The sequence below is a fragment of the Benincasa hispida genome, chromosome 12 (assembly GCF_027475165.1).
Source record: "Benincasa hispida cultivar pf3 chromosome 12, pf3_genome.v1.1, whole genome shotgun sequence".
NCBI lineage: Eukaryota > Viridiplantae > Streptophyta > Magnoliopsida > Cucurbitales > Cucurbitaceae > Benincasa > Benincasa hispida.
This window is the reverse complement of record NC_143489.1, coordinates 10292355-10315711: the sequence shown is the minus strand read 5'-3', so window position 1 is coordinate 10315711 and position 23357 is coordinate 10292355. Positions and strand designations below refer to the sequence as shown.

Genomic DNA, 23357 nt, shown 5'->3' with positions numbered 1-23357 from the left:
CCTAGGTCACACAATGTTTGCCCGATGTACAGTCCTCCAATGAAGCAAGGTATAGTAGAGCTCCAAAGATCGCTCATCTTTGGTGGAATTATTGATTTCGAGCTCTGCATCAAAGCCACCGTGGCAAACTTACCAGTGCCCCTCTTCTTGGTTACTATATCCTTCAGAACCTTTGCGTATGCAGGCATCTCCTCAATCGCTTCACTGAACGGAATATTAATATGTAATTATTTTAACATAGTCATGAAGCGTTGGTACTATACCTCGTCATTCTTCTTCTTTCTGAGTCTCTGCGGGAAAGGTGGCAACTGCACTTTCACGATCCCTTTTTCTGTCAGCTTTGAGGTGGATGCAACTTCTGGCTCTATTGCTTCTTTTTTTTCCTTCTTCTTCTCAAGTCACTGCAATCTCAGGTTCCAACAAAATGAGCGCAATCCGGCTAGGCTCCTTTCTTTCTCCATCCATAGTTTTTCCACTCCGCAATGTCACAACTTGACATTGCTCTTTACCTGATCTCGTTGGGTTGTGTGGGAGTTCTGTTGAACTCGGTAGGGCCCCTTGTTGTCTGTTCTTTAGCTCGCTTGCAATCTGGCCCATCTGTAATTCAGGTTGCGGATGGACGTCGCCTGGTTTTAAAGCACACTTTCGTTCTTCTTGATATACTGCTTCAATAAACTTTCCAAGGAGGAAGATTGCAATGGTTGTGAGCTACTGGCTTAACTGCTTGTCTGACCATTATTCCGCACGAAGAATCTAGGTGGGCCTTCTTTCTACGCCACAGATTGGATTTGCTGCTGATTCTTCCACGCAAAGTTTGGGTGGTTTCTCCACCTGGGGTTGTAGGTGTTAGAGAATGGATTATTTTTCACAAAATAAATAGATTGTGGGTTCTGTGGGCATTCTTCCATTGTGTGTCCGTCACCGCAAGTCGTACACCATGCGGTGTTCTGATTAATTGCGTTTACTTACTCATTTTATAGTGTTGGGCTGTTGATCGCGGTTCCTTGAATCAGGTTCATCATTGAGGTCATCTGACTCTGAAGTGAAGCAATACTACCATTGCTAGCATCGTTATCCTTTATTCTCAGTCTTTGATCGCTCTCTCTCTAATCCTCATGATTTTTAGAGATGCGATCTAGTATGTTCTTAGCCTCGTCATACGTTTTGTCTAGCAGACCACCAGCGACTGTCGCATTGGCAGCGGTCTGCGAAGCGGGATTTAAATCGTGATAAAAGATTTCCATTTGCAGGCAGTTTGTTAATCCGTTGTGTGGACAGTCCCTGACCAGCCTCTTAAACCTCGCCTAGGCATTGCTGAGCGATTCGTCCATGTCTTGTTTAAAATTGGTTATTAGTTTCCTTCTTCTAGCATTCTCAGTAGGTGAGAAATATTTCCTCATAAACTTCTCTACGACCTGTTCCCATGAAGTGATCTCTCCCGGCTCGAGGGAATAAGCCCATTTTCTTGCCTAATCACACAGAGAAAATGGAAACAACGTTAGTCGAACTTCTTCGGCAGAGATATTCGGAAACACAAAAGTGTTGCAGATTTCTATAAAGCTACAGAGGTGGGTGTGTGGGTCCTCGCCACGTCGTCCTTCGAATTGTCCTACCATCTGGATCATCTGCAGCATCACTGGCTTCATTTCGACTCGGGATCCATCAAGGGTAGGCCTCATGATTCCTGGAGAGAAATCATAGAGGTTTGGCGATGCATAGTCTCTAATGGGCCTATTATGATCGTTTGCAAGTAGGATTGGATTCGCCATGACGTTTTTTTTTTGTTTGGTGTTCCATTTCCAGGCTACTCCGCCATATCTTCTTTATCTGGTTGTTGTTGTTGGCGGCCATCTCTTAATCTCCTTCTGAATGTCCTCTCAATCTCTGGGTCGTAATTCGCCAGAGATGGAGAGCTGCAAACAAATCAGAAAAATTACCATCAGCACACTGATTTTCCGAAGTTCTCGGCAACGGCGCCAAAAACTTGATGCGTAATTATGAGATGAAATTATGGAATGAGTTGCGATGATGGAAATCAGTTGAGCAACAAGTTTTCTTAGTGGATTCCAAGTATAAACCCCACTGAGTTTCCTAGTAAGTCCAGGGTCGAACTCAGGGACTTGGGAAAATAATATGCCGTGGTAATTTCTTAAAAGACCTTGCGGTAACCAAATCAATCAAATAGTTGTTGGGTTTGTTGTTTGAAGTATTAAAATAAATAAATGAATGTGGCAGATTTGAGAAAAGGTCAATTATGCAATAGATGCACTGAGTATGCAGCGAAACGGGTTGAGAAGGTCTTTAGCTAGTGTTTCCTGGAAATGCGTCAAACTATACAATCATGCTACACTTATGCGACAAAAAATCATTCCCATGCAAATGCGGTGCTTCTAGTTCTAGGACGCATGTGTTGAATGCAACAATGTCCATAGAGCTTATTCCTAAGTCTCTACTCTTTTCCTATGCGATGATGCAAGATGCACACAAAGAAAAGGTGACTGCACACAATCAGATCCTATCTCTAGGATGCATGCGATGCGTTAATAGGAAACAATGCTTATTCCTAAGCTTCTATCTCTTGATTATGCATTCTAATCTGACCCTCCCAAGCGTAGATTCTAACCTGACTTTTCCAAGCCCAGATCCTATCCTTAGACAACCCTCCCGAGTATCTCTAATGGACGAATGAAGCATACATAATACAAGATAATCGTATAGAGTGAATATCCCCAGTTAACCTAGCTAAGTACTTCTCAACCCATTCGACAGATTTAGCTACTCATGCGTGATAAACAGAGAGTGAACAGATATAAAGAAGTAATTTCCATTTCTATAGATAAGTTGAGTACAAAATAACAATAGAAGTTAAGGATAGAGAGCCCGGTAGCAATCCCTTGCTTCCTAAGGCCTTTACATTGTCAACTCTATTATGTTCAAAAAATATTCCTGCTTCCGCAGGAGCTGGCCCTCTCTCTAATCGTGAAGCTTCCGGCACTCTCCCAAGTTCACAAGAACGATCTATCGGTACAGTCTCGCTTTTCTCGCTATCGCCTTAAAATAAAAGAAAATCTAAGAACAAGGCTAAACTATCTAAAGGAAAATTATCTAAGTCTCTGCTCCTCTTCTGAAGTTTGCCTTCGGTATTTATAGAGCTTTAGGTGCAAGGCGGCTTCTCTCTTATGAGTGCACTGATGGGATGACTTTAATTTTCTGACTGATGCGCCGAATATTTGTCACCGAAAAGCTGATTGTACTTGTTATCGTTAGCGGCTTGTCAACTTAATTCGGACTCGACCATCATCAGCTTTCTATCCCATCGTGATTAATTATGATTTTCATCAAGATGCGCCCACCAAGTTGTGCCGGCTCTATGCTGCAATCCTTCTTGAGCAGATGTTTACGAGCACAAATCACTGCAAAGACTTGCAGTAATGCTGCGCTCGACCGTTGATTTCTTGTGATTGCGCTTCCCGCCTTACGTCAACTCATATTCTGCATAAAAATACCAAAGTTAAATGTTTCTATGCGATGAATGCATGCGATTGCAATGTTATAAACTTAATGCTTTTTGGATGCAATCTAACATATTTTATCAACACAAACCTTCATTGTTTAACAACTTAGCACTGTAATAACGTGCATTTCTGCCTGTTATCACCAAGCACAATGCCTTCCTTCACCACGAAGTGGCATTTCTCCCAGTTAAGCACTAGGTTCGTCTCGTTTAAATGCGATGCTCCTAATTCTAGGACGCATGTGTTGAATGCAAAGTGTCCATAGAGCTTATTCCTAAGTCTCTACTCTTGTCCTATGCGATGATGTAAAATGCATGAAAGCAAGGTGACCGCATACAATCGTATCCTATCTCTAGGATGCATGCGATGCGTTGATAATAAATAGTGCTCATCCCTAAGCGCCTATCTCTTTTATTATGTATTCTAATCTAACTCTTCTGAGTCTAGATTCTGACCTGACTTTCCCAAGTCTAGATCCTATCCTTAAACTACCCTCCCGAGTATCCCTAATGGACGAATGAAGCATACATAAACAAGATAATCACAAAGAATGAAGATTCCCTAGTTGTGCTAGCTAAATGCTTCTCAACCCATTCAACTAATTTAGCTACTCATGTGTGAATCATAGAGAGTGAATAGATTTAGAGAAATAAATTCCACTTTTATAAATGACTTTAGTACAAAATGCCAATGGAAGTTTAAGGTAGAGAGCCTGGTAGCAATTCCTTGCTGGCCGAGGCTTTTTACACTGGAATCTCTATTCTGATCTAAAGATATTCCCGCTTCCGTAGGCGTCGACCCTCTCTCTGTCTTTGGGGCTTCCAGCGCTCTCCCCAACTTACCGGAATGATCTACCGGCACAACTTCTCCTTTGCGTCCGCCTTAAGATGAAAGAAAACTAAAAACGAAGACATACGAACTGGAACAAAAGATTGTAAAAGTGGTGAACCCCTTTTCTGAAGAATGCACTTGGTATGTATAGAGCATCCATGGTGAAAGGCCGCTTCTCTCTCCTGGTTGTATAGATGGGACAAATGTAAAGCTGAATGTACTTTGTTACCGATAAAGCTGAATGTACTTTGTATAGATGGGATAAAGTTGTATACAGTCTCGCTTTTCTGAAGAATGCACTTGATTGACGCGTCAGATAATTGTTACCGATAAAGCTGAATGTACTTTGTGAACGTTATCGGCTGTCAACTTAATTTGGATTCAACTGTCATTAGCTTTCTGTCCCATCGCTCTTAATTAGCCTTTCACCCAGATGCGCCCACCATGTTGCACTGACCAAGTTGCGGCGATCCTTCTTGGGCGAATGTTTTCGAGTACAATCAACGTAAAGTCTTGCGGTGAAGTTGTGCTTGACCAATGAATACCTATGATCGCAATCTTTTCATTGCATTAATGCATATTTTGCACAAAAATACAAAAATCAATAGTTCTAATGCGCTGAACGCATGCGACCACAATATTATAGAATTTATGCTTAATGGACGCAATTTAACATATTTCATCAATGCAATCCAACATTGTTTAAGAACTTAGAACTATGATAACGTGCATTTCTAACTGTTATCACACCCTCAAATTTAAACAATGCTTGTCCTCAAGCATAAGCTAAAGACTCCTTTAGCAAGTCAACCCAAAAGTTCTTTTCCAAGATTTCTCAAGAATACTTCGTTCGAATCCTATATACCAGAATTTCTTTAAGTCTTATTCAAGTCTCTTCTTAAAATATTTCTAAGACCTAGGGACTGCAAGTTTAAATAAAAGAACTTTACTAAATTTCAGAACATCACATGATTTATTTCAAAAACAAAATTTTCTACTGGGGTGATAAATGATTTTATCCTTGCACAAAAATTTTCTTCATTGATATTTTTTTCTGACCTTGCACTAATCTGAGTGCCTTGCCTTCATTTTTGCTTGCCCCCATGTGTGTCATGTGAACATCCAACCAATGCACCCTTTCTTAGACTAAACTCATACCTATTTGGCAGTGAAGTTGCAGTCATTTATTTATGCGTTGATTCTGGTAACTTACTTTTGTTTTGGCTTGCCTCCACATGTGTCATGTGGACATCCAACTATGGGTAAGTGCCTTTCCCAACTTAACTCTTATCAACATGGGTTTCCCATTGCATTGATAGTGGAGTTGTTATTCTCAATTTTTTTTAAAAAAAAAGAAAATAGCAAGGTCGAAAATAAATACCTCACCCCCAAATTTAAAGTGTGACAATATCCTCATTGCCAAAAGATTAAAATAAGTCATGCGATGTTCTAGAATGCCTTGTAAAGAGATTTTGAGAGAAAGCTAGCAAACCTCTAACTTCTAGAAATATTTTATGAGGTGACTATCTTAAGATTAAGTTGACTTTAGTATATATGAAAGAAATAGAAGCATATTTTTCATCATTGAAATCATACTTGGCAAAGAAATAGAATGCAGTGAACTACTAAATTTATCTATGTCAAATGATTGCGGTGATTGAAGAGGATGCGATGATAAAACTTGTAAAACTAACATGCGATGTGAGAGCGAAAAATTTGAAATAAAGATAAGGAAGAGTACACCCCCAAATTTTGCGTTGTCGCTCGCATTGTGTATTGACGCATCCATCTTTGCGGCGATCTCTCTTCTTTGGGTTGTGGTGATGGAATAAGATAAGTGCTTCTTCGCGTAACATCTTCGCAATCCAGCGCCTCAATCTTTGCAAGAAAAACAAAGAGAGGGTCAAATGATTTTAAACAAAACAAAACTCGTTATCGTTTTTTTTTTTTTTGAAATAAAGATAGTGATAGTAAAATAAGGATAGATCAGGATTTGAAAAGATAGTAAAATTTCGAGTAGTGGAGAAAGTTGAAGAATTGATGTTTCCCAAATCTTATGTCCTTGATAAGTTGTGATCATTTGATAACGTAGAGACCACTTATTTCCGGCTGGTTTGTTCACATCCATGGTGGCTTTTCTGTCTTTTCTTTATCTTCTAGGGTCTTTACTGCCTTAATCCAGAGTTTTTCCCCATGAATGCTCATTACAATTTCCCCCTTGCGCACATCAATTTGAGCGCGACCGGTTGAAAGGAATGGTCTTCTCAATATGATGGGTGCATCTTTGTCAGATTTATAATCCAAAATGAGAAAGTCTGCCGGCAGGATGAATTTATCGATTGAAATTGTGGCATTTTTCAACTCTCCTTCAGGATGTATTTGAGATCTGCCCATGAGCAGGAGAGTTTCCTTTATGGGCATAAGTGTGCCGACATTCAATTGTTTGAAGATTGATAGCGGCATTATGTTTATACTTGCCTTAAGATCGCATACTGCCTGGCCACTGAAGATCCCTTCGATAGAGTATGGGATCGTGAAGATTCTCGGGTCTTCTATTTTAGGTGGGATCATAGCATTTTGCGCTACAGCCACTATTGCGATATTTCTTCCTCATTTTGTTCCTCTTTCAATCCTTGCGGAGTCACTGGTGGTTGGACATCTTCTATCTCAAGATCCAGAGGCTTAAGCATGGATGCAACTTCAGGGTCTATTTTCTCGGGCTTCTCCAAACTACAGGTCAACGGGTATTCGGTTATCATCGCATTCAAGTTAGTCGCAATGCGCTTCTCCCCTACTTCCGTAGTCGTGTCATCACTTAGAAAGGAGACTGCTAAGCATTGTTCCTTCCCATTACCCCCAACATTGCGAGGGAGCTCAGTTGAGCTCGGCAACGCTCTTTGCGGTCTATTTTTCAGCTCACTCGCAATCTGACCCATCTGTAATTCAAGATTGCGGTTGGACGTGGCCTTACTTTGAAGCACCATCTCATTTTTCTCTATATATTACTTCAATAGGCTCTCCAAAGAAGAGGATTGCAGTGGTTGTTGTGAGCTACTTGTTTGATTGCTCGGTTGACCGTTGTTGCGTTGAAAGAATCCTGGTGGCCTTTCTTTTTGCGCCATAGGTTGAAAATTTTGTTGTTGATTCTTCCATGGAAAATCGGGGTACTTTCTCCACCCGAGGTTGTATGTATTGGAAAAGGTATTACCTCTCATGAAGCATACCGACTACGGGTTTGTTGGGCATTCCTCCATCGGGTGAGCATCGCCGTAAATGACACAACTTGCGTTCATTTGAGTAATTGCATTGACCTGCCCTTTCTTCGCTCCCGTATTATTATTGCGATGCCTTGTATTAAACTCATCATTGCAGTCATTTGATTTTGTAGGGATACGATGGCCCCATTGTTTGCGTCGTTTTCTTTGATTCTTAATCTTTGATCACTTTCCCTCCAATCCTCATGATTTTTTGAAATGTGATAAAGTATACTCTTAGCATTCTCATACGTTTTGTCGAGCAGACCACCAGTGGCTGCCGCATTGGCAGTGGTCTGCGAAGAGGGATTCAATCCTTGGTAGAAAATCTCCATTTGCAGGCAGTCTGGTAAGCCATTATGTGGACAGTCTCTTACCAGCCGCTTAAATCTCGCCCAAGCATCACTGAGCGATTTGTCATCTTCTTGTTCAAAATTTGTTATTAATTTTCTTCTCTTAGCGTTCTTAGTTGGTGGAAAATACTTCTTCATAAACTTTTCCACCACCTGTTCTTATGAAGTTATCTCTCCCGGTTCGAGAGAATATGCCTAATTCCTCGTCTGATCACACAGAGAAAAGGGAAACTGATGACATAAATTTATATCTTTATCTTACAGCATGTGGACAATATGAATGTGAATGAATGAATCATACAAGCTCATGTTGCCATAAACTTGTCGACATAAAAATGGAATGTCATGCTGTGTTATCGCTTATGCACACTACTTCTAAATATGCGTTGTTAATGATATGCTTGTAGTATGCTATGGAGTAATGCGTTGTCACAAGTTTCCTTACGCTGGCACCAAGTATAATTCCAATGCAAGTTTCTCAGAGTAATCCGAGGTTAAACACAAGGATTGGTTTCATTAATGTGTTACTTTTGTGATACATGTGACCGATTTTACAATTATAAAATATTTTGTTTGTACATGAATTTAAATTGTGATAAACATAAATTGTGTTGATAAAATAAAAGTGCGTTAAAAGGTAAATCCTAAACTAGCATGATACAAGATACAAGATACATAATACATGATACTGAGTTCGAGACTGACTGTGAAGTTTATACAAAGGATCATGGTATGCGATGGCAAGTCTTTATGGATGAATCAAAAATAGGAAGAATAAATAGTTAAAACATCGCAAGTTTGTTAATTGCGTTAAAGATATAACTAAGGTTCTACTTTCCCTTGGCGTACACCTCTCGGTGATCGACCGCGTTCCCATATTTCTATGGTGAAACAAGGATGAATGTGATGAACGCAAGCTTTCTTCCATCTCTTATAAGTACTTCTCGCTTTAGTTAACTCATTCTTCCAACCCTATCTCGATATGCGGAATAACATCTTCACTTCTGCTCTCACAGGTGAAGATTTCATCTAGCATGCTTTAACTAAACACAATTATTTCTTTAACACAGATTAATTTACTTGCTTAATTCTTACTAATTACCTAGGGAATTAAGAAAACATCATGGAGAAAGTGAATCATGGACGAATGGAAATAGATAGAGAGATGATAATGGAAATGATCATAACGATTAACACTAAAATTAAGCATCTAATATATGGTGTGAATGATAGAAGAAAAAAGATGAATACAAGTGATGAAAAAGAGATTAGAAACAAATACAGAAAAGTGTCAATGTCTTAACACAGATCCTGAACGAAGATTATGCTTGACGGTGTGTGAAAGTAATGGAGAGGAGAGCTTTTCTCTCAGGTTTGCTCTTCTGGTAGATGTGACCTTCGTACAGAGCTTTAATAGTGAGGATTGGAAGGATTCTTTGCCCAGAGACTCACCTCTCAGCCTTGTCTCTTGATTATCCCGAATCTACTCTGGAAATCGCTTCAGACCAGTCTCTCACTCAGATCAGTATATAAATGTTTCTATGTATTCAAGTATATACAAGTATCAAGTTTTCCTGTATCGTGTATCCTTGTATCTCTTTCAATGGAATTGCAGAAGCTATTTATAGGCGAAGCTTTGACTATTTTCATTGTGGTCCCCACTTTATTGTTAAGGCAGTTCTTGAAATGGTGGAGTGAATATTCCTTCTGTTACGCAATCAATCCCGTCAGAAATGCACAATTGACAGCTATACACTCGTCTGAATCCTCCGCAATTGCGTTGCTCTTTACATCTTCGATCGTTTGCCCGCATACGGTGTTGTTTTTTATTACTGCATGCGGTTGAAATTGCATTGATCGCAAAGCTCTGGATCGATTGTCGCATTTGCCTTTATTGCGTTGATCGTCTTTTCATTATTGATTGACAGGCGCAATGCAACGTAGTTGCGTTGTTCATTTTATCTTTGAGCCATGAATGCATGCGGTGACTTGATTTCCTGCAAAACAGAACTGGTGTCAGTGGGTGTATTGATGACAATTTATAATTCTCGCATTTCTTAGCCAATTTCTATACATTCGACACAACTTTTCTTTCTTTTAGCCGCAATATCTAAATAAAACAATATAAATAACTTGTATTTCTACAAGTTATCAGAAACAGAGTTAGTCGAACTTCCTCAGTTGAGATATTTAGGAACACAAAAGTGTTGTAGATTTCTACGAAGATCCGGAGGTAGGTGTGCGGGTCTTCACCATGCCTTCCTCCAAACTTCCCAGCAACCTGGATCATCTGCAACATTATCGGCTTCATTTCAAACCTCGATCCATCTAGCGCTAGCCTCATGATTCCTGGAGAGAAATCATAGAGGTTCGATGACACGTAGTTCCGGATGGGTCTGCGGTCATTCGCCATAAGGATGGGGTTGGCCATTATATTATTCATGTTAGCGGCCCTTACGTCCGGTTGCTCTGCCATTCTTGGTGTTTCTTCTTGTTGTTGTTGGCAGTCTCTTAATCTTCTTCTAAAAGTCCTCTTAATCTTTGGGTCGTAATTCGCCAGAGATTGAGAGTCCTGCAAAGAAATAAAAAAAATTACCGTTAACGAACTATTTTGCCGAAGTCCCCAGCAACGGCTCCAAAAACTTGCTGCGTTATTTTATGAAGTGGAAATATGGATGATATGTGTTGTGTAAATTCCTCTGAGTTTCCTGTAAGTCCAAGGTCGAACACAGGGACTTGTGAAAATAGATTGTGTTGGTAATTTTGGTGAAAACTTTGCGGTAACCGGGTAAATAAATGAAGTGTTTGGTTTTTTGTTTGCGTTGATGAAAAAGAAATAAAAAAATGCGGCAGATTTGAGAAGAAAAAGTTGCGTTGATAGATGCAATGAGTATGTGATCAACGTGTTGAGAAGATCTTTGGCTAGCGTTACTCAGGAATGCGTCAGACTATGCGATCATGTTACTACCAAGAACAGCAAGTCATTTTCCAATGTAAATGCGATGCTCTTAAATCTAGGATGCATGTGTTGAATGCAAAATGTCTATAGAGCTTATTCCTAAGTCTCTACTCTTGTCCTATGCGATGATACAAAATGCGATGATGCAAGGTGACTGCATACAATCGTATCTTATATCTAGGATGCATGCGATGCGTTGATAACAAATAGTACTCATTCCTAAGTGCCTATCTCTTGTATTATGCGTTCTAATGTGACTCTCCCGAGCCTAGATTCTGACCTGACCTTCCCAAGTCTAGATCCTGTCCTTAGACTACCCTCCTGAGTATCCCTAATGGACGAATGAAGCATACATAAAAAAGATAATCGCAAAGAATGAAGATTCCCTAGTTATGCTAGCTAAATGCTTCTCAACCCATTCAACTAATTTAGCTACTCATGCGTGAATCACAGAGAGTGAATAGATATAGAGAAAGAAATTCCATTTTAATAAATGACTTTAGTACAAAACGCCAATGGAAGTTTAAGGTAGAGAGCCTGGTAGCAATTCCTTGCTGGCTGAGGCTTTTTACACTGGAATCTCTATTCTGATCTAAAGATATTCCCGCTTCCGTAGGGTCAACTCTCTCTCTGTCTTTGAGGCTTCCAGCGCTCTCCCAAGCTTACTGGAACGATCTACTGGCACAACTTCTCCTTCGCGTCTGCCTTAAGATGAAAGAAAACTAAAAACGAAGAGGTGCGGACTGGAACAAAAGATTGTAAAAGTGGTGAACCCCTTTTCTGAAGAATGCACTTGGTATTTATAGAGCATCCATGGTGAAAGGTGGCTTCTCTCTCCTGATTGTACAGATGAGACAACTTTAATTCCTGATTGATGCGCTGGATAATTGTTTTCGATAAAGCTGAATGTACTTTGTGACCATTATCGGCTGTCAACTTAATTTGGATTCGACTGTTATCAACTTTTTGTCCCATCGCTCTTAATTAGTCTTTCACCTAGATGCGCCCACCATGTTGCACTGACCAAGTTGCGGCGATCCTTCTTAGGCGAATGTTTGCGAGTACGATCAATGCAAAGTCTTCCAGTGAAGTTGCGCTCGACCAATGAATACATATGATTGCAATCTTTGCATTGCGTTAACGCATATTCTGCACAAAAATAAAAAGATCAATAGTTCTAACGCATTGAATGCATGCGACCGCAATATTATAGAATTTATGCTTAATGGACGCAATTTGACATATTTCATCAATGCAATCCAACATTGTTTAAGAACTTAACACTATGATAACGTGCATTTCTGCCTATTATCACCCATACATAGAGAAGTCGTCCATGATAATTTTTACAGAGTCTTCGAGATATTCAGAAAAGATGGTTTTCATACACCGTTGGAAATTTCTCGATGCATTGGAAAGGCCGAACGACATGCGTCAAAACGCAAATGTTCCATATGGACAGGTGAATGTGGTTTTCTCTTGATCTTCAAGAGCAATCATGATCTGGTTATAACCGGCATATCCATCCAAGAAGTAGTAGAAATCATTTCCAACTAGGCGGTTTAGCATTTGATTGATAAAAGGCAAAGGGAAATGATCTTTCTTTGTTACTGCATTTAGTTTGCAGTAGTCCATGCAAATTCGCCATCCCATGATGGTCCTCATTGGTATCAGTTCGTTATTTGCATTGGGGACTACCATCATCCCTTTTTTCTTCGGCACTCATTGCATGGGGCTGACCCACGTGCTGTCGAATATTGGATAGATAATTCCCACATCTAACCACTTGATTATCTCCTTCTTTACGACCTCCTTCATTGCAGAGTTGAGTCTGTGTTGATGTTCGATCGTTCAATTGTGATTCTCTTCGAGAAGAATCCCATGCATGCAGTATGGGGGGCTAATTCCTCTAATATTTGCGAGCATCCAACCAATTGCCGTTACATAATTTCTCAGGATGCTTAGCAGCACATTCTCTTGATCTTCATTAAGTGCAAAGGAAATTATTACAGGTAGCTTTTCATTCTGCCCCAAAAACGCATACTTCAGGTGGTTTGGAAGGGTCTTCAGCTCTATTGTTGGTGGTTATTCCAAGGATGGTTTTGTTGTTTTTCTTTCTTCACCCGCTGTCAGCCTGTCTTCTTTGGATGCGATCGTCTCATCTTCTTTGGTTGTTTTTTTTTGTGATCGCATTGCATGTTGCTATGGATGCGGTCGCATCCTCGTCCTCATTTTCATCTTCAGACTTTTCTTCTTCATTCAAACTTGGTTCCTCATTAGATTCATTGAGGTCTTCTTCATTAGGATATTTCATGGCTCGGATAATGTTAAACCTGAGCTTCTATCCATTCATGCTCAATGTGATCTCTCCTTTGTACACATCAATCTGGCCGTGACCAGTGGATAAAAATTTTCGCCCCAAAATGATGGGTACATCCTTGTCCGCTTCATAATCCTGGATGATGAAGTCTGCCAGTAATATAAATTTATCAATTGTAACTAGAACATCCTTCACCTTCTCTTATGGATGCACAAGAGACCTATCCGCTAATTGGAGAGTCAGCGTTGTGAGCGCAAGCTGCCCCACATTCTGCTGCTTAAAAATTGACAGGGGCATCAAGTTGATGTTGGCCCCGAGATCGCAAAGTGCTTGACCGATCTATAACCCTCCACTAGAGCAGGGTATAGTGAAACTTCTGGGTCGCACATTTTTGGTGGAATTATGGATTTTGAACTTTGCGTCAATGCCACCGTTGCGAACTTACCAATGCTTCTCTTCGTCGTCACCATATCCTTTAGAAACTTTCCATACTTGGGCATCTGCTCAATCACTTCAGTGAACAGAATGTTAATATGCAACTGTTTTAGCATATCCATGAAGCGTTAATACTGTACCTCATCATTTTTCTTCTTTTTGAGTCTCTGGGGAAATGTTGGCAGCTGTATTCTCACGATTCCCTATTCTTTCGGCTCCAAGGTGGATGCAATCTCTGGTTCCTTCGCCTTCTTTTCTTCTGTTTCTTCTTGAGTCAACGCAATCTCTGGTTCTAGTGCAATTGGAGCAGTCTGACTAGACTCTTTCTTCTCCTCTGCCACAGTCTTTCCGCTCCGCAACATCACAACTTGACATTGCTCTTTTCTCGTACCCCCTAGGTTGCATGGAAGTTTCAATGAACTCGGTAGGGCCCCTTGCAGTCTATTCTTGAGTTCCCCCGCAATCTGTCCCATCTGAATTTCCTGATTGCGGATAGACGTCGCTTGATTTTGAAGCACTGTTTCATTCTTTTCAATATAATGCTTCAACAAACTCTCCAAAGATGAAGATTGCGACACCTGTGAACTGCTGGCTTGGTTTTGCGTTCGATCAATTGTTCGTGGGAAAAATCTAGGTGGCCCTTCTTTTTGCGCCACTGATTGAAAATTTTGTTGTTGATTTTTCCACGCAAAGTTAGGGTGGTTTCTCCACCCAGGGTTGTACATGTTGGAGAACGAATTATTCTTCATAAAATAGACTAACTATAGGTTCCTCGGGCATTCCTCTATTGAGTGGCCTTTACCATAAGTAGCACAACTTGCGGTCGTCTGGTTGATTGTGTTGACTTGCCCTATAAGACCCTAACATTAAATCTAAAGTGGGAAGTTAAATAGAGAAGAAAAATCCTAAGTAAGGTTATTGGAACAAAGGGAGGAAAGCATCAAAATTATCCAAAAAGGTGACCAAAATCCAAATGCCTATGAAGGGCTTAAAATATGTTGGATGCAAGAAGGCATGGAGGATGGAAGCTAGAAGACTTGAAAAATGGCTAAGGGTTGCACACAACCAACGCAAAGGCATACATGAGGACACGGGCAGCAAGCATGTGTTGAAGTGAGCATGCTAGGCGCGCCAGCCATGCTTCGAGGCCAAGTGCATAGGCCATGTGCCAAGCACACAGGCCTTGCGTCGAGGACAAGCGCATAGGCCATGCACCGAGCGCAGCCCATGCGTCGATGGTAAACGCGCAGCCCATGCGTCGATGATGAGCGCGTAGCCCATGCGTCGATGGTGTATGTCGAGCACGCAGTCCATGCGTCGATGAGTGCCCTGCCTATGCGTCGAACGGGCAAGTGGGTGAGCCATCTTATGCGCTGTCGAGCAACCATGCGTCGATGCACCAGGCCAAACGCACGCCCATGCGGCCGAGCCAGCGCACAAGTGCCTAGGCAGCATACCATGCGTCGATGGTCAGCACCATGCGTTCATGCCTAGTAGGCTTAGCAAGCACACTTAGCAAGCCATGCGTCGAGGGTGAGCGGCCACCCTATGCGTTGGTGATGATCAACTCATGCGTTGGCTAAGTTGAACTTTGATGAGGGAAAGGTGAGTTTCTATGCGTTAAGGATAAAAGGTGAGGCTAATTGATGGAAAACTTCAAGGGAGAATGCCAAGGGTATACGAATATAAGACTTAAGAAATTTAAGTAGAGAAATATGTGAGGTATTTAAGGGATTTAGGTGGCAAAAGGAAGATCACATACAAACACCTAAATCGTGTGTTTAAGGGAGTTGTGTTGTCAACATGGGGTGAGTTTGAAATAGCCATAAATAAGGGAGTTGGGCAAGGGGAAGTCATTCATACCAACACCTAAATCGTCTGTTGAGAGCAGATTTAGAGAGTGACGTTTGAGTTATTAGGCTGCCAAGTTTATTGGAGATCAAAAGAAACAAGGTTACGTTGGTGAGCCATTAAGGCAATCGGACGCACAGCTAGCCCACGCCTTGTGTGCACACAGCACTGCGTCCATCCATCCGTCCGCACGCGCATTGCTTGATGCATTTCATGCGCCAGCCCAACGCAACAGCCTCCCCCATGCGGCGCATCACGCTCAGTGCAACGCATGCCTAGCACAGTGCACGCCCAAACGCGCCAACCCCCTGTGAGGTGCAACACGCCCAAGGCCTATTGGCCAACGCCCAGCTGCCTATCTCGGTCCAAATAACCTCTAAAGAGGCTAACTTTGGTATTTTGGCTAATTTTGAGTAGGGTAAGCTGGTGTTTTCAATATATAATGATATTCTGGCTAAATTTGACACTATTTATTGATATAACAAGTATTAATTGAAGAATTTTCATTGATATGGAGGAATTCTCAGGAAGGTAGTCTGAAGGTGATTTTAGTGGAAAAACTTGCTGACGATGAGTGTTTACTTAGCTTTATTCTTTGATATGTAAATAAATGCATATGTAAGTGCAAAATACATGCTTATGATGTCATGATGATTGCCATGATATTGTTTGTGAAATTGCTATGGAAATTGAGATTATACCCAGATTACATAGTTAGCATGCTTAACAAAAGGTGCTTGGTGGGAAAATATAGTCGGCCTCGGTCGGCAAGAAATAATAGTCGGTGACGACCGGCGGGAAATATAGTCAAGTACCTAAGCATGACTAGCGGGATAAAGAATTATCGGTGTCTACATTGGCGGGAAAAGTGGGTTATAGGAAAGTTTCCATAAAAAGTTATGCTGATTGATAATGCGTCCATGATATGAGCATGCCACATGTAACATGGGACTGAAGGATGTTGATTGAATGAACATATACATGATCATGCATAAATTATACTAGAATTATGATTATGTGATTGATTTCCCAAAAATATGATTTGCAAAGTGATTATTATTTTAAAAGAACCACTCACTCGGCTTAGTAGCTCACACTTTTCCAAATGTTTTCTTATATTCCCCCCTCCAAGGTAGCAAAGCGGAGCATTCAGGGAGGATTCTACTAACTACCATCACACCAGGACTTGGTAAATTCTCAGGGCACGGCTCGGATAATGTAATAAAGAATATAAGAAATTAAACTATGTGATGAATGATAGATAGAGTGTTGTAAACATGTTGAAATCTTTAATAGATATGGGGAGAATGTTAAATTTAAATGTTGTCTTGGAATACTACTGGTTTACCCTCACGCTCCCTTCTCGGTCTGGGGGTTAAGGCTAAGGAGGGGGTGTGATATGCCCACTATGTGTTGCTAGGCTACTGATTGCGATTCCTTGAATCAAATTCATCATCGCGGTCATTTGCTAGGCCCTGTTATTCGCATCACTGTCTTTGATTCTCAATCTTTGATCGCTTTCTCTCCAGTCTTCATGATTTTTAGAAATGCGATCAAGGATATTCTTGGCCTCATTGTAAGTTTTATCAAGCAGACCTCTAGCTGCTGCCGCTTGGCAACTGTCTAGGATGCAGGGTTTAGTCCGTGGTAGAAAATCTCCATCTGTAAGCAGTCTAGTAAGCCGTTATGTGGGCAATCTTTTACCAGCCTCTTAAACCTCGCCCAATCGTTGCTGAGCGCTTCGTTGATATCCTGTTCAAAATTAGTGATCAGCTTCCTCATTTTCGCGTTCTCCGTGGGAGGGAAGTACTTCTTCATAAACTTCTCAACTACTTGTTCCCATGATGTAATCTCCCCTTGTTTGAGAGAATAAGCCCATTTTCGTGCCTAGTCACAATAAAAAAAATGGAAACAGTGTTAATCGAACCTCCTCAGCGAAGATGTTTGGGAACACAAACATGTTGCAGATCTCAATGAAACTCCAAAGGTGAGTGTAGGGTTCCATGCCATGCCTACCACCAAACTGTCCGGCAGTTTGGATCATCTACAACATCACCGGTTTCAATTCGAACCTCGATCCATCAAGAGCTGGCCTCATGATTCCTGGGGAGAAATCATAAAGGTTGGGCGACGCATAGTTTCGAATAGGCCTGTTGTGGTCGTTCACCAATAGGATGGGATTCGCCATGATATTATTTTCATTTGGTGCTCCATATCTGTGTTGTTCCGCCATGTTATCTTTCTCTTGTTGTTGTTGTTGTTGGCGGCTGTCTCTCAATCTTCGTCGGAACGTTCTTTCAATCTCTGGGTCGTAATTCGCCAGAGATTGAAAGCTGCAAAGAAAATAAAAAAAATTACCGTTAGCACAATGTATTGCCGTAGTACCCGGCAACAGCGCCAAAAACTTGATGCGTTGTTAGATGCGATGAAATAATGGTGTAGAATGTGATGGTGGAATATGCATTGTGCATGCAAGTTTTCTTAGCAAGATCCAAGCATAAATCCTACTGAGTTGCCTGGTAAGCCCAGGGTTAAACACAGGGACTAAGGAAAATAGTATGCGATGGTAATTTTAGATCACTTTGCGGTAACAAATAAATCAATGTGTTGGTCAATATATTGTTTGAAGTATACAGTTTATGTGACAGAGTCGAGAAAAGAGTCAATAATACGAAAGATACGATGAGTATGCAGGGGAATGGGTTGAGAAGGGATTTGGCTAACACTTCCTAGGATTGCGCTCATGTTTTGCGATCATGCTACATACATACAACAACAAGTCATCTCTCAATGCAAATGCTACAGCTTCTAGTTTTAGAACGCATGCGATGTATGCGATGATGTCTATAGGACTTACATCTAAGCCTCTATTCTTGTCCATGCGATGACGAATGACACACACATACACAAGGCGACCGCATACTACCATAACCTATCTCTAGGGTGCATGCGATGCATGTTGGCAAAAGAGCCTATCTCTAAGTCTCTATCTCTTACTTATGAAGATCTAATCTTCCTCTCTTGAGTCTAGATTCTAACCTAGCTATCTTAAGTCCTAGATTCTTTCTTTAGACTCTCTCACGAGTAGCTCTAAAGGGTGATGGGCAAAACATAAGACAAGATGATCACATGCAATTCAGATCCTAGGTCATGTTAGCTAAGTACTTCTCAACCCATTCGACAATTTTAGCTACTCATGCGTATTTTAAAGAGAGTGAACAAATGTAGAAATGCAAGTTCCATTCTATATATGAAATCGAAGTACAAATGACAATGTGAAATAAAGATAAAGAGCCTGGTAGCAATTTCTTGCTTCTCAAGGCTTTTATACCTACTTTGCTCAAAAGATAATCTTGCTCTCGCAAGAGTCGACCCTCTCTCTATTTTCATGCTCCCTGGCCCTCTCTCGAGCTGACCAGCACGATCTTTCGGCGTTTTTTCCTTTCTCTCGCTTCTACCTTCTAAGTATAAAGAAACTAAAAACTAAGGCTAACTATGTTCTATATGGCTCAACTAGAATGAAAAACCGAACTCCTTCAGTGAAGGTGGCCTTCAGTATTTATAAGGCTTCAAGGTGAAGAGCTTTTTCTCTCTTATGATTGTACTGATGGGATGGCATTAATTCTCTGTGTGATGCGCCAAATAATTGTCACCGAAAAGTTGAGTGTACTTGCTATAGTGTCGTTAATGGCTTGTCAACTTAATTCGAAATCGACCGTCATCAGCTTTCTGTCCCATCGTGATTTATTAACCTTCTGCCTTGATGCACCGGCTCTATGCGGCCACCTTCTTGAGCAGATTTTCATGAACACAAACGATCGCATAGCCTTGTGGTCACAATCTCTTAATGCGCTCGGATGTTAATTTCTTTGGATCACAATTCTTCCTTGCGCCAACGCATTTTCTGCACAAAATACATAAGTTAACTATTTTTAATGCAATGGACGCATGCGATCGCAATGTTATAAACTTAATGCTTTTGGATGCAATTTTATATATTTTTACCATTGCAATCCTTCATTGTTTTATAACTTTGCACTGTAATAACGTGCATTTCTGCTCGTTATCAACACTTCTTTGATCCAATTGAAAATAAAGTGATTGTATCAACAAATGCTACATTCTTAGAGGATACCATATGAGGGACCAGAAACCACGAAGAAAAATAGTTTTAAGAAAAATTTATGAAAATACTACTAAAATGAGGCTAGTACGTCAACAAGAGTTATTGATGTGAGTTCGTTTAATCAAACTAATCCATCAAGAGTTGGGATTGTCTTGACGTAGTGGGAGAATTATAAACCCACCTATTCGCTACATGGGTTTTACAGAAGCCCAAAACATTGTTAATGATTATGTTGAGGATCTGTTGTTTTATAAGAAGGTAATGGAAAATGTTGACAAAAATGAATGGATTAATACCATGAATCTAGAAATTGAGTCTATGTACTCCAATTTTATCTGGAAACTTATAGACCAACCTAATAGGCTAAAACCTATAGGTTGCAAGTGAATCTACAAGAGGAAAAGAGGTGTAGATGGAAAGGTGCAAACCTTGAAGGCTAGATTAATAGCAAAGTGTTATACCCAGGTTGGACTACGAAAAATCCTTATGTTCTTTTGCTATGATAAAATCTATCCAATTTCTTTTGTCTATTACCACATATTATGACTATGAGATACGAAAAATGAACGTTAAGATTGCCTTTTTAAATGGCAATCTTAAAGAGATCATCTACATGACTCAACCAGAAGGGTTCATAATAAGGTCAAGAGCGAAAAGTTTGCAAGATCAATCAATCTATGGATTGAAACATGTGTCTAGATCTTGGAACTTGAGGTTTGACGTTGTGGTCAAAACCTATGGCTTTAATCAAAATGTTAACGAACTTTATATTTAAAAGAAGATCATTAATGGTTCAGTAGCTTTCTTGGTGTTGTATATGGATGATATCTTACTCATTGGGAATGATATAGGTTTTCTGACCAAAATTAAGGAATGGTTAATAGTTCAGTTTCAAATGAAATATTTGGGTGAAGCTCAGTATGTTTGAGGGACCATAATTATAAGAGATTGTAAGAACAAAATGTGAGCATTGTCTCAGGCGTCGTATATTAACAAAATTCTTGTCAAGTATTCGATGCAGAATTTCAAGAAAGGTTTACTATCTTTTAGGGATGGAACTGTTTTGTCTAAGGAACAGTGTCCTAAGAACCTCGAGAGGTTCAAGAGATGAGATGGATTCCTTATGCATATGCGTTAGGTAGCCTTTTGTATGTCACGCTATGTACTAGGCCCAATATCTGCCATGCAAGGGGAGTAGTCGATAGATATCAGTCCAATCCAGGATTTGATCACTGGACAGAGGTCAAAGCCATTCTCAAGTATCTTAAGAGAACAAGAAACTCTATGTTTGTGTATGGTGTTAAGGATTTGATCCTTATACAATACACTAACTTTGAGTTTTAGACTGATAAGGATTCCAGGAAATTCACATTAGGATTAGTGTTCACTCTGAATGGAGGAGCAATAGTATGGTGGAGCATCAAGCAAGGATGCATTGCAGATTCCACAATAGAGGTAGAATATGTAGCTGCTTGTGAAGCTGCTAAAGAAGCTGTGTGGCTCATAAATCATTTTATGGCAGATTTGGAAGTTGTTCCAAACATGACTTTACCCATCACCCTTTATTGTGATAACAGTGGTACAGTGGAAAACTCCTAGGAGCCTCGTAGTCACAATCGTGAAAAGCATATAGAGCGCAAATATCATCTCATTAAGAAGATTGTGCAATGAGGAGATGTGATTGTCACACACATCGCCTCAAAGCACAATGTTACTAATCTATTTACAAAGGCTCTCACGACTAAAGTTTTTAGGATCATCTGAAGAGCATAGGTCCACGAGATATGAGTCATTTAATCTAGGGCAAATAGGAGATGTTGTTTGGTATACTGTATGCCCTAGTTTATTGTATTGTATTTGATATTGTACATCTCATTTTTGGTATTTGATACTCTATACTCCACTGATTCACTGTATTGTATTTTATATGGATTAGAACAAAAGGGAGATTGTTGGAGTTAATATCCTTAATAGAGTATATTTTTGTAGTTTGTGAGACAAATTATATATCTAATAAAATAAGAGGAATTTTATTAATATTTAGACTCAATTAACTAAATCTAATAAACTAAGATCCAAGGTTATTTTATGAAACTTAAATATGTATGTAGAGACATATAAGTGGATCATGTTTAACTATAATCTAAATGGTATGTAGTAGATGGACAAGGCTAGGTACCTTATCCTGGTGACACTATAAATAGGACCTACTTTGTAGATGTTACAATTTTTATAATGTGCTATAAATGATTTAATCCTGATCGTTCATATGGAGACATGCTAGCAGGGGTATTCTATACAAAGAGTTTGTATAAGACCGGACCGCGAAATGAATACTCTCTATATAACACCGTTGCAAGAAGAGACTTGTATTTCACTAGGATAATCATAGGTGACTTGACCTTAGTCCTGAATGAGTTGTGAACTCCTTTCTATGAGGGCAATCCTTTGATTTGTATGGGCGATAGTGGCCTTGTTAGCCGACTCAACAAGCCTACCATTTTGGGTACTTGTTCGAGTAGGGTGTTGGGAGCACAACTACACAAGATGAAATTCACTCCTTTTCTGATCTTAGGGAAAGCAGATAAATTGCTCCCTTAATAGTTGATTTCATGTCTTAAACATTGAGGCCTCAATATCTCACTAGCTTGAGAGGTGTTAGTTTATAGTTGGACTATAAACTGTTTGTTTATTGGAGGGATCAGTGGTATTCAAAGAGTTAGATGTAACTACAGGGGAAAAATGGTATTTTAACTCAACTATATTATGAGAAATTTGTGAAGGGTCGACTCACTGTTAATTCGTTATATTCGTGGTTATAGAAATAAATCTAGTGCAAAGAGCGTAGTGATCAGTCTTTAGTGTAGTGACTGGTAGTTAATAAAAATTGATTAATTTAAATAAAGAGTTTAATTAGTTAATCTCATATCATTGGAGCTTCTAATATGTAGGTCCATAATATCCCCTTGTTAGCTCACTAAAGGATATATAAGAGGAATAGTTTAAATTGTTCAAATCAATTGCATATTAATGAGATTAATATAATATGGTGAATTATAGATGTTATCTATAATTATGAGAGAAAAATATTTGAATAAGATTCAAATATTAAGAAGATGTATACATATAAATAAGTGATAATTATATGTTGATTAATTCTAAATTAAATATGACTTAATATAGTCGTTTAATTGATTAGCTAATGGTCAATTAATTAATTAATTAATTTTTTAGAAGTAGAGATAAATAAACATGTGATGTTTATTTATCCATTATATATATTAATTGGATCTAATATATATAATTATTGGACTAATTAATTAAATAAAAGTTATTTAATTAAATTAGAACTAGAGTAGGAATAGGAAAAACTAAGAGAAGGTGGTCACCCCTCCTCTTTATAATAGGTCTTCATGGCTCATGTTTGTGACATAGTTTGAATTGGGAATTATGAATCCTAGTCTCTTACCACTTCTTTCAAAATCTCTCTTCTTTCCTCTACTACATCTTCTTCCTCTTCCAAGTCTTGGGGACCACACATTTCTTGGGAACCTGGAGAATAATAGGGTTTCATTTATGGTGGTGTCAATTGATCACTAAAAAAACGTTCTGAAGAAGACACGGAGGGAAAAGTGAAGAATTTGGGAATCTACAGAGGTAAGTTGTAGCTCTTCCCTTTTTTCTTCTCTTAAATGCATGCTAATCTTGATTGT

The 23357-nt window shown here is 39.7% G+C and overlaps 1 non-coding gene across 1 annotated transcript; it reads left to right on the top strand.

Moving 5' to 3' along the window:
• The first annotated feature begins 7951 nt into the window (after nucleotides 1-7951).
• LOC120068629 (small nucleolar RNA R71) lies at nucleotides 7952-8058 on the top strand. Its single transcript, XR_005479266.1, has one exon. It is a non-coding gene; the product is annotated as a small nucleolar RNA R71 (small nucleolar RNA).
• Nucleotides 8059-23357: the final 15299 nt, after the last annotated feature.